Source organism: Zingiber officinale, chromosome 2A (genome assembly GCF_018446385.1).
Source record: "Zingiber officinale cultivar Zhangliang chromosome 2A, Zo_v1.1, whole genome shotgun sequence".
Lineage (NCBI taxonomy): Eukaryota > Viridiplantae > Streptophyta > Magnoliopsida > Zingiberales > Zingiberaceae > Zingiber > Zingiber officinale.
Genome location: NC_055988.1, coordinates 177015995 through 177024036, shown reverse-complemented (window position 1 = coordinate 177024036; position 8042 = coordinate 177015995).

Here is an 8042-nt window from a genome sequence, read left to right as displayed (position 1 = left end):
TAGGAGTGGGGGCGGAGCGGAATGCAGCTGGTCTTCCCCTGTAAGGGTTGGGAGAGGCTGCCAGATAAACGGAACAAAAATGAAGAAGGGAGTGGGGTCAGAGTCAGCCACGAGGGCAGCAGGGGGCGATATGGCCGTAAAAGGAACAGGATTAAGCGTTCATGAAGTCGGACCTGGTCTTCGACGCCGCCTGTGACGCAGGGGCTGGTCGTTAGAGTCAAAATCATCAGAGCGAGGCTGACCCTGTGAAGAGGCTGCAGCACCCCCGTCTGTGGCGTCTCGACCGGACGAGCTTCGACCTGCACGATGAAGGGCTGCGCGACCCCGTCTAGGGGCCCCGGGGGGCTCCTCGGAAGACGCATCTAGTCGGACGGCCGGCTGGATCGCAACCCCGGCCTTGGTTCGGGGCGACATGTGAAGGAGAAGCTGTGTGCGAGGTGGGGTTGGTAGCGGGCTGAGTCGCTGCCCCAAATGAGGTGGATCCAAGATGAGGGAGTAACCTCCTATCCAAGATTACCCGACCGCGCCGCAGTATTTCCAGATCATCGAGGGGCAAAGGTAGAACCTCTGAGGCGCGACGCAAAACCTCCGCTGTAGGCACCAATGCGAAAGGTCATTCTCATGGGGAAAATGATCGAAAGCGGGGGAGAGGGGCTCAGCTTGAACTTACCTAAGGAGCGCGGTGTTTCAGAGGAGGAGGGGCTCAGCCAGAAAAAGGAAAGTAGGTCTTCAGACAGCAACCTTGTCAGATTCAAGCGTCAATCCTCCATCTGGGTTGCAGCCGTAGCAAAGGAGAGGTCTATGTGGAACTCATCCAGTGCCGGAGTTAGAGGAAGCTCAGATTGCCAATGCAAGGGCCAGCCTGTTTCTTTAGGAAATCGGGGAAAGAAGAATTTTTTCCTCCAGTTAGCACTGGGAGGAGGAAGAGAAGAGAAGAAAGCAGTGTGACTGAGAGCTTGGAAATCAAAAAGACCGTCGGCGTACCGAGCAAGAGCGAAGAAGCAGTGAAAAAGGGGAGCGGACCAGGAAACCTCGCAAACTTCGCAGAGTATTACGAAGCCACATAAAATCTTTATGGAATTGGGAGTTAGCTGACCTAAGGGGATCTCAAAGTAGCGGCACACTCTAGACAAAAAAGAATGTGGGGGTAGACGAAGGCCAGATACAAATTGTTCAGTGAAGAAAGTGCAAGAACCAGGCGGAGGATCAAAGTACAGGTTCACACCAGTAGGGATGATGGGGCGAAAGCTAGTAGGGATTTCGTAAGTATACCGTAGGTCATCCCAATCCAACTCAGCGAAAGTCGAAGCGCCTGGGAAGTGCTCCGCCAATAAGGAGATCCAAGAAGGAGAAGTCATTGCAAAAGAGATTATCTCAGGAGATAGAAAGAGCAAACGAAAAGAAAAGGTTTGGAGAAAAGGAAGGGTCGCGGCAAAGTCCCCGAGAAAGTCAGTCGGCGGCTGCGACGTTTGAGTGTTCCGCGGTGATGGTGAATCATAACAAAAGGGAGAGAGTAAGAAGATACTTATAGGTATGGCGGAGGAAGGACATTTTCGTAAGTTGACAACGGATGGTTGATGCAGGGGTGGAGATAGACAGGGAACGCCCTGTGATGGTCCTCGAGAGTATAACCAGGGGGCATTATAGGAAAGGCAGGGGCTCGAGATACGAAGCGCCTCCTAAGGAGATCGCTCCAAGCAGGACAAAAGTGTACGGAGGAGCCATTAGAAAGGGGGGTAGATCAAATCAGCAGGCTTTATAGGCATAAAGAGTAAAAGTCTAGCCCTCGCCGGGCTCGGTGTAAAAGCAATTATTGGAGGAAGAGCGACGTAGCAGAGCAAAATAAGCAAAGGCAAGCTGATTAGTAGAGGTCAGCCAAAGCCAGCAGACGACCTACTAAGAAAAGAAATAAGCTAAGAATACATGAAGGGGAAGTGATACGATTATCCGGATATAAGGGAAGATAAGTACAATCATCCAAAGTTCAACATGACCACACGAATAAGTACAATCAGGGAAGATTCAGCATCAACACATAAAACTTAGACATTACAACATGGTCCCGACTACACAACATCTGAAGAAGAGGAGGCAGAGTCACCGGGGGCTAGCGGAAGGAGCACGGGGTCGGCCAGCACTAGGGAAGAGGGCGCAAGAGCGGCAGGCGCTTCAAGAACAGCAGTAGGAAGATCCCCGGCAGAAATATCCATGGGAGCTTGATCGGCCGCAGGGGGAGGAGCCTCCAGGAGGAAAAGTCCATCATCCGCTTCGAAGGAAGGAAAAGTTTCCTGCGGCAATTCCCTGGCTAGGCGAGCTGTGTCCAGAAAGGTGGCGGGAGGTGCCGAGCGTAGATAACCCTGCTCGAAGGCCTGTCTGACCCTGCCAGCAGCTCCATGACACAGCAACAAGACCATCCAGTGCCTCAGCTTTTGGAGGAAAAAGGAAGAGCTGACATAGGCCAGTTTGTAGGCCTTTAGCCGCCTGGGTTCGCTGGCCTGGTACGCTTCCAGGCTGTTCTTGTTCTGGGCAGCCTCAGCACGCGCCGCGGATAAGTCGCTCTGGCTCTAAGACGCTGCTTCCTGGGCCTACGAGAGCTCCGCTTGCAAAGATTGAAGCGTGGCCTGACGAGCCTCCCACTGAGTCCGCATGATTGCCTCCCGGGCAACGGCAGCACTAGCCAGGGCCTGGGCATCGACCAACCCCATTTGCAGGAGTTCCTGACTTTGTCGTAGCAGTGTTAGCTCCGCTAATTGGGAAAGCAGCTCTGCCTCTTTGTCTTTCAGCTCAGAAACTGCCGCTCGATGACGCTCCGCTTCAGAAGCCAAGGAGGACTCACTTGTCTTTAAGGCCGCCTCCAACTTTTGTAGTTTATCGAAGGCGGCGTGGGAGATGGCTCGGGCAGAGGCCGTAGATTCCCCGGCGGCACGCAGATAAGCATCCAGGCTTCCAAGGGAGGGCTCGGGAGGAGCTGAGGAAGTTACAGGGGGCTCTAGTTCCTGAAGACGTGCCTCGAGCACCGCATTCTCCCGCTGAAGCTCGGCCGCTCGTTGAATGGCGCTCAGACTGGCGGAACAGGTCTGCAAGTGGCTGTAGGAAGAGAAAGGGGGTTACAGAAACACACGGATACTCAGAAGAAGAAGAAGAAAAGGAGCTTACCGCTACCAAGGAACGAGCAATTTGATCAAACCCCTCTAGGGGGAACTGCTCTCCCAGAATAGCCGATTGGCTGATTGCCAGGAGGTGGCCAAGTCCCCATAGAAGTCGACCTTACCAAAGATAAAAGATAGGTCGGCAGCGAGTGCATAGGTCGGGTCAGTCTCTGAGGGAAGCCTCCAGGAAGCCTCAAAGGCTAGGTCCGCGGAAGGCAGTTCCAGAGTCGGCGCGACTGAGCTCGTAGGCACAAGAAGAGGAGAGGCTGAAGGAGTCGGCGAGCCCAGGGGCTGATCGCCAGAGGACGAAGGCGGGGCAGGTGATACACTCTGGATTGGTACCGGAGCGGTCAGGTCCAATGACGGGTCTGCCACTTCCAGATCAGAGGCCCTCTCCTGGGCTAAGCTTGTCTCCTGGGCCGAGCTCGTATCCGAGGACCTGGAGGAGGAAGAGATACCCGCCACACGTTGACGGCGAGGAGGTGGAGGAGAAGTCGCGGTGACCGGGGCCGAACTTTTGCCCTTGCGTGTCAGACGCAACTTCATAGTAGGAGGGAAAGAAGGTGCTTGTCCTGCGGGCGATGGCTCAGCCGCAGGTTGATCAGAGGTGCGGGGCAAGGCTGAGTCTGCAGGGCTGGGGGCAGGTGGCTCAGTAAGCGTCGGGGCGGCCACCGCATCAGAGACTTGGGGTCCCGAAGGTTGTGGGCCGGCGGAATCAGAAGATAGGCCTTGTGTTAGCTCTTCATTCAGAGCTTGCAGAACGGCCACCGAGGGTTTCTCCTGATTGGCAAAAGAGCGGAGGATGGCAGCCACTACAAGAATAAAAGGAAAAAGCACCTCAGTTAGCAAAGAGCGGCATATAAAAAGTAACAACTTACCAAAAGGAGCTCCGATTTCTGTGGAAACAGGACTAAGACCAAAAGTGTATAGAATGCCTTCTAGCATCAGCACAGACAAGTGAACAACAACACCGCTCAGCTTGTCCGCAGCTGTGGAGCAGGCAGGTTCATGAACATGCGAAGGGAAGTCCGAAGCAAGGATGGAACGCCACTGGGAAGGCCCGGTTAAGGGGACGGGGGGCTTGAGGAAGAAAAAGCGAGATCTCCAGCCTTTATTGGAAGAAGGTAAGTCATCAAAAAACTTATAGCTCGGCTTTGCCTGAACGTTGAATACCCCCGCCTCGGCCCGCCAGAAGGAATAGAAGTGATGGAATAATCGAGTGGTCAAGGGAATTTGATAGATACGGCACAAGATAATGGTTCCGCAGACGGCTCGGAATACATTAGGGGCAAACTGAGAAATGCTGAGGCCGCAGTACTGACACAACTCGGAGAAGAAAGGGTGTAAAGGAAAGCGAAGGTCGCCTAAGACTTGATCCCTAAAGACGGTGATAAAACCTTCGGGAGGGGAAGAGGGGTGTTCAGTAGATGAAGCTCATACGAGGAGTCTAACCTCAAATGGGATTGCAGTAGCGACAGGTCGTGATGGTCCAAATCAGAGATATAACATGAATACCAAAGGGTTTCCTTACCATCCATGATTGCGAGGAGTAAGCAAGTGAGGAGGTCGAGGACAAGAGAGGTCACAGGTCAGGCGCAAGCAGGAGGATGAGAAGCTGCACTACCGGAGACGACCACGAACGAGAGGAAGAGGATAGCGAAGCGTCAAAGTGAAGACGGCGGACGACCTTTAGGGTTTATAAAGCCATTTATTCCTAGGAAACATCGAGAGTCGAGCCAAGTATCTTTTTGGGTAATACGCCCTCGCGCCGTCTGATGTAAGGTAAGCGCCGAGGCGTGCGAAAAAGGGGCAGAAGCTGACGTCAGGAGGCGTGAGCAGTAAAGGCGCCAGACAGGTGTCATCACGAGAAGAAACGCATTAAAGATCGACATGACAAAGCAATCATGAAGGGGTGTGGCCCCTAAAAACAGGCATTCTTCGTGAAAGGCTCGAGACTAAGCGGGAAGTTTCATAAAGCTGTGGAAGCCAGGCAATTCAAAAGGGTCGCAAATGAGACAGGGCAGGTCAGCGGGAGTGATTGCCAGATCAGAAAAGTAGCGAACAGGCCTATGGGGGTGTTGCTTGCGCGGATCGCCCGAGCAAGTAGCTCGGCGAAGACATCCCCTGACCCGATCTGCTAACCAAGCGCATCGCGAGAGCTGCGGGGTCATCATAAACTACAAGGGCACTAGGGCCCAAGGGTCGAGTAAGGTTTATATGCTCCCTTCTTTGTTCTTAATCCTATACCATACATAATGCGATTACAAGGAGACAAGCGGCGCGGATGAGTAAGCCCAAAGCTAGCGATAACAACCAGATCAACAGAAGCAATTAGGTTGGCATAGGCAAGGTGGGTGAAGGCCGAGGAGAACGATGCATCTATACCTTCGCCGACGGAGGTCTGGCAGGTTTCGGACCAGCGCCATCGCCACCGGTCTCGGACCGGAGTATCATTACTGGTCTCGGACTAGCGCCATCGCTACCGGTCTCAGATCGGAGTATCATTACTAGTCTCGGACCAGTGCCATCGCCACCGGTCTCGGACCGGAGTGTCCCAGACTCTCGCCTCAGGGCGAGTTATAAGTGAGCTATGCTCTCATGCCCAACGACCTTTCAGGTCGGCTCCCATGCGAGAATTAAAAGTGAGCCCTGTGCTCACGCCCAACGACCTTTTAGGTCGGTCGTCCCAAACTCTCGCCTCAGTGCGAGTTATAAGTGAGCTCTGCTCTCACGCCCAACGACCTTTCAGGTCGGCTCCCATGCGAGAATTAAAAGTGAGTCATGTGCTCACGCCCAACGACCTTTTAAGTCGGTAGCCCCAGACTCTCGTCTCAGTGCGAGTTATAAGTGAGCTCTGCTCTCACGCCCAACGACCTTTTAAGTCGGTAGCCCCAGACTCTCGTCTCAGTGCGAGTTATAAGTGAGCTCTGCTCTCACGCCCAACGACCTTTTAGGTCGGCTCCCATGCGAGAATTAAAAGTGAGCCCTGTGCTCACGCCCAACGACCTCTTAGGTCGGTAGTCCCAGACTCTCGCCTCAGTGCGAGTTATAAGTGAGCTCTGCTCTCACACCCAACGACCTTTCAGGTCGGCTCCCATGCGAGAATTAAAAGTGAGCCTTGTGCTCACGCCCAACGACCTCTTAGGTCGGTAGTCCCAGACTCTCGCCTCAGTGCGAGTTATAAGTGAGCTCTGCTCTCACGCCCAACGACCTTTCAGGTCGGCTCCTATGCGAGAATTAAAAGTGAGCCCTGTGCTCACGCCCAATGACCTTTTAGGTCGGTAGCCCCAGACTCTCGTATCAGTGTGAGTTATAAGTGAGCTTTGCTCTCACGCCCAACGACTTTTTAGGTCGGCTTCCATGTGAGAATTAAAAGTGAGCCCTGTGCTCACGCCCAACGACCTCTTAGGTCGGTAGTCCCAGACTCTCCCCTCAGTGCGAGTTATAAGTGAGCTCTGCTCTCACCCCCAACGACCTTTCAGGTCGGCTCCCATGCGAGAATTAAAAGTGAGCCCTGTGCTCACGCCCAACGACCTTTTAGGTCGGTTGTCCTAGACTCTCGCTTCAGTGCGAGTTATAAGTGAGCTCTGCTCTCACGCCCAATGACCTTTTAGGTCGGCTCCCATGCGAGAATTAAAAGTGAGCCCTGTGCTCACGCCCAACGACCTCTTAGGTCGGTAGTCCCAGACTCTCGCCTCAGGGCGAGTTATAAGTGAGCTCTACTCTCACGCCCAACGACCTTTCAGGTCAGTTCCCATGCGAGAATTAAAAGTGAGCCTTGTGCTCACGCCCAACGACCTCTTAGGTCGGTAGTCCCAGACTCTCGCCTCAGGGCGAGTTATAAGTGAGCTCTACTCTCACGCCCAACGACCTTTCAGGTCAGTTCCCATACGAGAATTAAAAGTGAGCCTTGTGCTCACGCCCAACGACCTTTTAGGTCGGTTGTCCCAGGCTCTCGTCTCAGTGCGAGTTGTAAGTGAGCTCTGCTCTCACGCCCAACGACCTTTTAGGTCGGTTGTCCCAGGCTCTCGTCTCAGTGCGAGTTATAAGTGAGTTCTGCTCTCACGCCCAACGACCTTTCAGGTCGGCTCCCATGCGAGAATTAAAAGCGAGCCCTGTGCTCGCGCCCAACGACATTTTAGGTCGGTAGCCCCAAACTCTCGCCTCAGTGCGAGTTATAAGTGAGTTCTGCTCTCACGCCCAACGACCTTTCAGGTCGGCTCCCATGCAAGAATTAAAAGCGAGCCCTGTGCTCGCGCCCAACGACCTTTTAGGTCGGTAGCCCCAGACTCTCGCCTCAGTGCGAGTTATAAGTGACGCCCAACGACCTTTCAGGTCGGCTCCCATGCGAGAATTAAAAGCGAGCCCTGTGCTCGCGCCCAACGACCTTTTAGGTCGGTAGCCCAAACTCTCGTCTCAATGCGAGTTATAAGTGAGCTATGCTCTCACGCCCAACGACCTTTCAGGTCGGCTCCCATGCGAGAATTAAAAGTGAGCTCTGTTCTCACACCCAACGACCATCTAGGTCGGCTCCCATGTGGGAATCAAAAATCATCTCCCCTGCGAGAATCATAAGTGAACCCGGCGCCCCCGCCTAACTGCCTTTCAGATGGATATGCCTCACGATGAGCGGAACGTCTTCCAATAATCAGGTTAACTACGTCTAGTCTTGTTGTAGTTCCTTTATGCAAATGGCAAATATGCAGCAAATATGCAAGGTACGGAATACGGGAGGTCATCCACCCTACCTATAAAGCATCAATATTAACTGCGGAACCAGGTTTTACACGTTCACTACAGTTTTAATTTTCAAGTACTATGTTGGTTTTATTATCCAAAATTCATACATAAAAATGAGTCATGATGCAACTCTTGTTTCTTACATACGAGCCA